Below are 9,949 nucleotides of genomic sequence, written 5' to 3'. Positions count from 1 at the left end.
CTTTAATTTAAAGTGACAACCCTGAGCGCTCTCCCCGCTCCCGGGAGCCACGCGCCGCTTCCGGGGTCTGAGCCCAAGATCCCCAAACGCACCCTGCAGTCCCGGGAGGTTGCCCGAGGCCGAGCGCAGCCCCTCACTTCCCAGGTGGGGGGACGAGGGTCGGGTGGGGGATGTGCTCTCCAGTGGTTTTGAGGAAGGCGGAGTACTGGATGCAGAGTGGGCAGGCCCGGGTTCCAGACCCAGCCCCAGGTTATCCTATTCCCTTTTTGGGCCTCAGTTTCTATTCCCCTAAAACCGGCCTGATACCGCGCGCCTCCTAGACACCGGTGAGAAAACAGGTGGAACAGCAGGAGGTTTCCCAAGGCGCTGAATGGATAATCACCCCTCCCAACGTAACTGGGCTTTTGGGCAGGCCAACATCATCTCCATGCTCACAATGACCTAATGGGGTCGTGGTCCCACCATATTTTAGATGAGCCGACAAGCTTCAAAGAGGTGCAACGATCTTCCCAAGGTCACAGAGCCAAAGGTCAGAGCCAAGACTTGAACTTAACATCTGTGTGACTTCAAAGCCCATGATCTTAACCTCTTAGAGGTCGCGCTTTCCTCCCAAAGGGATGAATGAATCATTCAGGAGCTATTTATGACGCCCCCGCTGGACTCTAGGCAGAGTGCCAGGTGTGGGCGATCTTCCTTGTTCCCAGAACAGGGGGACAGGTCCCCACCCTACCCTCGCAGTCTGGCAGGGAGGCGCTCGCATCAGGAGGGGCCTGGGTGTGTGTGGGAAGATGCCACCTGCCATGGGCACAGTGATCAATAGAGCAGGCCTGATGGGCACCTGGGCAATCCTGCAGGAGACCCAGAGGACCTGGTATGAGGTGACGAAGAGGGGAGAGCATCTCAGTGGGGGAATACGTGTGTAAAGGCAGCAGTGGTTCCCAGATCATCTCTCCTCTGGGCCTTTGGGGCTGAGAGTAACCTGTGGGCACTGACCTCTCAGTAGAAGGCAGGTCTGTGCTAGGGTCCTGGGATGGCTCCGTGGGTTAAGCCTCTGCCTTCAGCTCAGGTCGTGATCTTGGGTCCTGGGATCAACTCCGGCATCAGGCTTTCTGCTCAACCGGTTGCCTGCTTCCCGGCCCTGCCTGCCTCTCTGCCTACTTGTGATCTCTCTCTGTCAAATAAATAAATAAAGCTTAAAAAAAAAAAAAAAAGAAGAAGAAGAAAAAGAAGAAAAAGCTGGGTCTGTGCTGGCTTTGTGGGGAGGGGACTTCGCCTAGAAAGCAGGACCCTGGGGAATCAGGGATGCAGCCTCACCGGTACCCACAGGGGGCGCCCTTGTTTTCCGCTCGCTTTCTGGGTAGCACCTGGGGCCGGGACTGTGGGCTTTCACTGCTGTTTCTCATTTAACTGACTCTTCACAGCCACCTGCAGCTTTGGAATGATTGAACCCATTTTCCATGGAACATCATCAGCCTAAGAATAGTATCTTCTTAGGACATCAAAGCCTGAGGGAATGACAGGGTTCCTGGTTTGGGAGGGAGTGATGAGTTAGACACGCCATCAGCGCATAAAAGGGCAACGCTGATGTGGGCTTCTATGAGAGAAGCAAAAAGCAGAAGTTGAGGCTCGTCGGGTTCTGAGGGCTGATGCAGGAACTGGAGTGAGCTTGGAAGGAGCTCTTGTAGATGTCATGCGGAAAACCCCTCCCTGCACAGAAGCGCGGGAGCACTCACTGTGCACCGATGTCAGGGGCTGTGCCCGTCAACAGCCAGGCGTGTAAATGCCCCCCGGGGGGGGGGGCATAGTCACGTGGCAGGTGCACAGCAAAGGGAAAGAAAAACTTTGGCCCCCTGCAACAAGGTGGGTGAATTTCACCGGCAGGTGATGCCGAATGGTGCTTATAATGTTGAGCGAAAGAAGCCAGACACAGAAAACAGAGCTGAATGATTCCATTTATAGAAAGTAAAACAACAACAAAAACAACAAACCCGGCAAAACTACTCTGTTGTGAGCAGTCAGGATGACGGTTACCACAGGGGTCGTCGCTGGAAGAGACCCAGGGGGTGTCTGGGGTGCTGCTCCTGTCCTGGCTTTGAGCTCAGTGTTGGCTCCTGGGTGTGTTCACTTTCTGTAACTTCCCAGCATTGGCCGCTTAGATTGTGTGATTTCTGCACACACCATCCGCTTCTGCACACAGAAACGAAGTACCTCATTTGACTGTCCACCATTCTGGAAAAAAAAGCCAAACTTCTTTCTGTGGTCCATACGGCCTTGCTGGCCTCTCTGACCTGTCGTGCTGTCCTCCTGCTCACCCACTGATCTCCCACCTCTCAGGCCTTCTGGTGTTCCTGACACCTGCCAAACCATTTTCCACTTCAGGGAGTCTCGCTTGCTGGTCCCTCTGCCTGGAAAGCACTTTTCCTGCTCTTGCCAAGGCTGCTTCCTCTATCCCCTAAACATTGCCCTAAAGCAGTCACGGAGAGTCCCTCCTGACTACCCCACAGGGAGTTCTCCACCCCACAGCATGTCCTTTATTTCCCTGAAAACACCAGCCATAATCCGCAATTATTTTATTTATGTGTTTACAGTTAATTTTCTGCATCCCCCACTAGACTAATAATCACAAACACACGGCACACTATTTGCCAAGTGCTCTTCTAACATTATATTAAGGCATTGAGTCCTCATCCCAACCCCATGGGGAGATACAATTCTTAGGCTGATTTTACAATTCAGGCAGCTGGAGCTCAGAGGGCTTATGTAACTTGCTCATGGTCACACAGCTGGAAGGCAGCAAAGCTGGGGTTTGAACCCAGGCAGCCTGGCTCCAGAGTCTCAATTCCCCACTTTGACAATTCTGCCTGTCTTCATCCTTATAGCCTATCTGGGACAGTGCCTGGCACACAGTAGGTACTCAATAAGTGCCATCAGCACATAAATGGGCAACGCTGATGTGGGCTTCTACGGGAGAAGCAAAAAGCAGAAGTTGAGGCTTTATGCGAATAAATCAGAGCTCTTCAGACTCCTTCCCACCCCAGGAGAACCTTCCAGTTCTATCTGTGAGTTCTGGAAAGTGCTCTGGGCTCGGTCTCAGTTATCCCACTCCCTTCCATAAACTGGGATCATTTGCCCCAATATCACCAACTGTTGGGAGGATTTCATGGTGTAACAGCCAAGAAAACACCTTGCACAATGTCAAGTAGCATATGAATTCCAGTTCTGTGTAATTATTTCAAAGAAAATGCAGGGGCAGGTGGCGGCAGCTGCTCCCGTTTGCGAAGCCTTGCTGTATGTCGTGCACACGCTCCTTTAATGCGCCCCCCAGCCTTGTGAGGTTCGTCCCCAATTTATAGATGAAGACACTGAGCTTGGAGAAGGAAAGCTGCTCACCCATGATGGGAGTTTAGGTTCACATCTGCCTATCCTCAGAGCTCATGCCCAGGGGCATTGGGCCCTCGGAGGTAACAGGTCTCAAACGAAGGGCACAGATTAGCCAGCCAGGGCTTGGGAGAGAGGTGCTGGGTTCCCTGCCAGAGCCCCCAAACTGGTTGGGCGGATTCATGCCTCCTATTTTCTTATTCACTCTGTCATGCCCCAAGGCAAATGGGGAAACTGAGCCTCAGAAAGCAAGAGGGGAGTCACGCTGTGAGTGAACAGCGGGTGAGGTATGTGGCACCCTCTGTCCCCACCCCACCTTGCAAAGCTCAGGCCCTATAGGGTGCCTGGCATGCCTTATACCGTTTCCCAGGCTACCCACCCCTGGTTCCCTCTTGGCCACACTCTCTTCCTTCTCTGGCCTCTTCAATCTCAACCTCACCTTTGCTGTGACCAACTACGGGGCTGGTCTAAGGGAAGAAGGGAACCTGGGGAAACCAGCAGGGACCCCCAAGCCCCCAGAGCTGGGTGAGGTGTGGGGGGACCCGGTCAGCACTGTGTTTGGACTGGGACCCCTTGACCCCTCAGCGCCAGTAGCCCCTGGGTCTGGGGGCGGGTGCCAACACAGACAGTGGCCAGGATGTTGGGGGATGGGAGGTGTGCAGAGTAAGCAACTGCAGAGCTGGTGGAGGGGGGCGGTGCTGAACAGCAGGGGGAGGCCGTGCCCCTGAAGTGGGAGGGTTAGTCCTAAGGCTCTCACAGCCATTCTGGTGATTTGCAAACTTTATGCCTTGAAGCCAGAGTTTCCCCCCCAGCCCTGGGGCTCTGGGAAACAGAGTTTGAGGTTCCACCCATTGAGGTCCGTTTTTTGGGGTACCCAGGTCGCAGCTGAATAATGACCCTCCAAACATGTCCACAGCCTCAACCCCAGGCCATGAGTGGTTCCTCACACCGTAAAAGGGAAACGCATGCTGCTTGTGTTGATTAAGTCAAGGAGCTTGTGATGACAGCGTCCGTGATTATCACCGTGAGCCCAGGGTAATCACAAGGGTCTTCACGGGGGAGGCGGGAGGGCCAAAGCTGGAGACGAGTGGAGTGACAAAAGACCATGGTATGCGGGGCCATGAGCCAAGGAATGAGGACAGTCTCTAGCAACAGGAGAAAAGCAAGGAAATGGATTCTCCCCTCAAGCTTCCAGAAGGAACTGACCCTGCTGAGGTCTTGATTCTTGCCCTGTAGGACCCATTTCAGATTCCTGACCTCGAGAACCGGAAGAGAATAAATTTCAGGCCCGATTCTGTGGTAATTTGTCATAGCAGCATTAGGAAACTAAAGCACTCAGGTGGGTCTTGAGTAAGCAGCTTCGGGAAGGCCAGAAACAGGGTGGGGGGATGGGGGCCCAATGCCCTCTGGGGAGGAGTCTGGGAGGAGGGCTGGCTCGGGTGTGAATCAGTCCCCAAGATGCTGTGGGCCTCTCCCTGCAACACATACTTTTCTAGGGCGGCTGGGAGCCCAGTCCTGGCCTCTTTCTTGTCTATCTCCTTCCTCATCAGCTTGTAGCTGGAGATCTTGGAGCAGGAAGACAGAACCTCATTTCTTTCTTTTTTTTTTTTTTAAGATTTTATTTATGTATTTGACAGAGGGAGCTCACGAGTGGACAGAGAGGCAGGCAGAGAGAGAGGAGGGAAGCAGGCTCCCCGCTGAGCAGAGAGCCCGACTCGGGGTTCGATCCCAGGACCCTGGGATCATGACCCAAGCCGAAAGCAGAGGCTTTAACCCACTGAGCCACCCAGGTGCCCCGGAAACCTCATTTCTAATGGCTCCCATACCTGGCCACCTTGGGATCATGTTGTCACTCATATATGTCATAATATGATATGTCATATTATGATATGATATGATGATATCATCATGACTTATGACATCATCATATGATGATATGATATGATATGATAATATGATATGACATATGACTGATATGTCATAATATGTCATAATCATATATCACTCAGCATAGTGACAGATGAGTGTGGCCTGTGCCCTGGCTAGGGGCTCTACTTGCCACCTTCGTGGACCGAGGAAAGACAGAGCCAGCCAAGGGTCTTCTTGTCCCGCAAGGCAGACATAACCATGAAAGAGGCAGATGGGGCCCTGGGCTTATGCTCTAGTGGTGAAGACAGGAGATAAATGAGTAAACCAATAAGGAAATGAGATGCTTACAAACTTTGGTAACTCTAATGAAGACAATAAAGCAGGGTGACATGATAGAGGGGGACTAGGTGGGCAAGGAAGGCTTCTGAGGAGGTGACATTTGAGCTACACCCCCCGTGCGAGGACTCGGGGCAGTCCAAGCAGAGGGAAGAGCCGGTATCAAGGCCGTGAGGCAGCAGGGAGCTTGGGGAGCTGTGCAGGGGAGGACCCCGTAGCTTTAGGCGGTGGTAAGGAGAGACGGATCAGCAAGATGCGCGGTGGCAGATCTGGGATGACAGGAGCAGGGACCACCACTGAGGTCAATTTTCGTGACTTCTTTTCTGGCCACTCTGTGAAAGGGATGGAAGAGAGTTTGAAAGCTCTCGCGGGATTCAGGTAGAGCAGGTGAGAGCTTGGAACAGAGTTTTACCAAGAAGAGGAATAGATAGATTTAGGGTCTCTCTTGGGGGCACAACAACCAATTAGGAAGAGGAGATGCTATCGTTCCTGCGATGCCATCCATGAGGCTCGTGAACTAGAGCGTAGTTCCAGAACAAGCTTGCCTTGGGGAGGTTTCGTGATGCTCTTTTTTGATAATATATGCTACTTGGAGACGCTGTCTTACACATTTAAAGAAACACTAGTCTGGCATCTGAAATGGCTGAAAAGTTATTTACATTTTTCCAGAAGCCTCTCCAGAAAATGCCAAAACAGCGCATTCATAAATGCTCAGCAAAATCCCTTTCCTCCTGTCTCCTACCCTTGCCTGCTGCTTCCCAGATTTCTCTACCTGGCTCCAGCTGCCTGAACATTCTGTTGGGGCTCCCCCACAGCCTGTCCTCATGCCTCCTTTCTGTGATGGAGAGAGATAGCATCTCTCTCTAGCCCTGAGCTCCCCAGCTTCCCAGTGAAATCCAGCCCGGCCTCCCCACCCCCCCACCGGCTTCTCCAGCCCCCTCCTCCTGTCCCCACCCGCTTGAGATCCAGAGCCAGGAAGGAAGGAAGGAGCAACTGGACCCTCCTGTGTTCATAGTTCTTTCTGGTCACATACAGGGAGGAATTTTCTAAAGCTCCAAACACGCAGGGATTCCAGTGGTGACGGCCACAACAGCTGGGATCCTTCAGACATGTTTCAAACCCTCTTTATATTCATTATCTCATTAATCCCAGCAGGTTGATGCTGTAATTAACTCATCGCTGACAGAGAACCCAAGTCCAGTGAAGCTGAAATCACATCCACATAGAGCCCCTGAGCCTAGCCCCCAGTCCTGAACGCCCTCTCTCCAAGGAGCCGCTTAACTTCCCTTTGCTCCCAGTTGGGGATCTCGTTGTACCATAGCCCGAGGGCACCCACCATGCCTGGCCGAGGGCACCCACCATGCCTGGCCCTGTGTGCCTCCCTCCCCCACACCCCAGTGGGAAGTGGCTCCTCCAGCTGCCGTTTCCAGCATGAGGGGCTGGGATTCAGCCTGGAGAGGGCCTGGGGATGTAAGTGCCTTTTGTGGGGGCAGGACTCATTCTCCCAGCTCCCCTGTTGTAACCCTCCAAACAGGCACCCACAAGACACCCGGTGTGCCCCATTCATGGGTAGCTCAGAGCCCTTGGCTGGGGGCAGGGGCTGCCACTGGCATTAGGGCAGAGGAAATTCAAGTGGAGGCTGCAGCTCTGGATGGAAGGCCAGGTTGGGGGGGTGCTTTCCAGCCGCCCAGGATGTGCCCAGGGAGACATATCTGCCAGCCGCTTCCCTCCTGATGGGTGTCTGTCCATCTGCCTCTGTGGCCCAGAGGCCCAGGTTGGCTGGGACCCTCCTCCCCACGTCCCACCCCCATCAGCTCCCAGGGCCCATGTTCACGGGCTGGGAATGTCCTTTTATTACCCCCGCCCCTGTCTCTGGCATTCCCAGCTGCCAGAAAACACCTATGTAGGAAGAGGGAGACCACACAGGGCTCAGGTGCCTGCAGAGGGCAGGATGGACACCTAGGCCCATCTGTGTCCTCAGACCCTCAAGCCAAACCTTGTCACTGCCTCCATTCAAGTGAAAACAGGTGTTCGATCACCCCAGCACCCACCCCTCCCCTCCCCCTGTGGCAACCCCTCAGCCTTTATTCTCCAGCCTGGGTTCTACCCACAAGGCCCCTGGGGACATGCCTTCCTCATGGTCCAGCCTCAGTGTCCAGGCAGAGGGCAGGCTGGCAGGGACCCCTTCTCTAGCCCGCTCCAGAGAAGCTGGTGCTGGGGAGGCAGGGAGGCTAGCCTATGGTGTCTGTGGCCCCCTGTTCCATCTGCTCAACCCCTAGCCTCCCCCTCACACCTCCCCAGGTATCTGCCCTGGGCACACTGTTTGGATTCTCGGTCACTGCGTCAGCCAATAGTCTTCTCCCAACAAGCATCTTCTGTGGCGATGGAGAGGCAGAAGAGATGCTGTTCCTGACCCCTGACGGCGGTTGTAGGGGGTGCCTCTGCCTTCGGCTCAGGTCATGATCCCAGGGTCCTGGGATCCAGCCCCGCATCAGGCTCTCTGCTCAGCAGGGAGCCTGCTTCCTCCTCCTCTCTCTCTCTCTCTCTCTCTCTCTGCCTGCCTCTCTGCCTACTTGTGATCTCTGCCTGTCAAATAAATAAATAAATAAATCTTAAAAAAAAAAAAAAAAAGAAATCAGGTCTTGGCTGAGATAATTCATGATCTCAAGATGAGATCACCTTGGATATAGAGGGAGCCCTAAATCCAGTGGCTGGGGCCCTTCCAAGAGAAGAGAGAGGAAGATCACAGACACAGAGACACAGAGAAAAGACGGCCCTGGGAAGAAGACACGGGAGCCCAAGCCAAGGCATGCCAAGGGTAGTTGGTCGCCACCGGAAGCTGGGAGAGAGGCCTGGAAGAGATGCTCCCTCAAGCCTCCAGAGGGAACCAGCCCTGCCAGCACCTTGATTTCAGACTTCTGGCCTCCAGAACTGTGAAAAAATAAACTTCTGTTTATTTTAAGCTGCCGTGCTTGTGGTCATTTGTCACAGCGGCCCCAGGAACCTCATACAGATGGCATGAACCCCGACAGGCCAGAGCATGGAGCAGAGCGCCCGGGGAGTCTGCAGGCAGAGAGGCCCTGACCCGGAGGTCAGAGGACGCTTCTCAGCGAAGGCCACACTTGGCAGGAGCCTGGAACCTCGCAGGGAAGAGAAGGGAGGACCTCACAGGGGAGGGTCCAAAGCGGGAGCATCTGGTGCGCTCAGCGCCCTGCTAACTGGCCGGTGGGGCCTTGGCCCAGGGAGGGAAGCTGTGGACCAGGAGCTGGCAGGGGGCGGGGCGTGAAGGGGACGGACGCAGGGCCTGGAGGCCTTGAATGTCTGGGTTGGGGCAAAGAGGAGAGAGGCAGGAGTCTTGGCTGAAAACCAGAAAGGTCTGGAGGGCTTGCTCGGCTCCCGGAAGCATGGCAGGGAGAAAAGGGAGGGGAGAGCCAAGTGAGCCGTGAGCACCGCCTGTCAGAAGAACGCTGGGAAGCAGAGGCCGGCTCAGCATAAACAAGAACTTTCTCATGGTCAGAGTCCCCCAAGTCGGAAGCATCCCAGAGAGGGACCGAGCTCCTTGGAGAACAGAAACATGAGTGCCGGGCACAGAGCTCAGCACTGGGTATGGCTGGTTCCAGCTGGTCCCTAAGGGTGTCTTTCCACCGGGACACCCCACACATTGCCTAGCTGGGCCCTTCTCCCATCCCCACTCAGTGACTCGATTACCTTGAATTACTCTGCCTCAAGCCACCCACACCCACTTTCCGGCCAGACTCTACAGCCCATCACCTGTGAAGACATGGGTGTGATCCCTCGAGGCTCAGAACTCAGGAACAACAAGTAAGATTCTTGCTTCTACCTCCCAAAGGAAAGGCGGACGGTCCTGGACCTGAGAGCCCCAACTCCTGCCCCAAGAGTCCCCTCTCCTCGGGGAAAACCTCTGCAGGCCTTTTCTAGCACGTGCCTACTTTGCACTAAGTATCTGACATCTGAGAACCTTCTCCACAACCCTCAGAGGCAGCACACGTGGTTAAGGGCGCCAGAGTCACTTTGTGAGCTTGGGTAAGTGCCCTACTTTCTCGATGCCTCAGTTTGCCCAAACTGCAAAGCAACCAGAACCGCCTCCTTAGACGGGTGAGAACCTGGAACAGGGCTCTGTGAGCGATGGCTCTTATTACCACTTTGCAGCCAATGGGGAAACCTGATCTGGTGCTGACTTCAAGGCTCCTTTGGGCCCTTCGCCTGCGGGCATTTTAGGTGCATTTTCAGATGAAGGCGGGTCTTAGGGCCCATGAATGAGATAGGCCCTACCCCCTCGAAGCTCGCAGCCTGACGGAGGAGGCTAACTAGTAACCAAGCAATGTGGTGAGGGAGTATAAGGCAT

Source organism: Mustela putorius, unplaced genomic scaffold (genome assembly GCF_011764305.1).
Source record: "Mustela putorius furo isolate JIRA1106 unplaced genomic scaffold, ASM1176430v1.1 tig00000127_pilon_pilon_pilon, whole genome shotgun sequence".
NCBI classification, from domain to species: domain Eukaryota; kingdom Metazoa; phylum Chordata; class Mammalia; order Carnivora; family Mustelidae; genus Mustela; species Mustela putorius.
The sequence above is the reverse complement of the archived record's forward strand: the minus strand, read 5'-3'. Positions refer to the sequence as shown.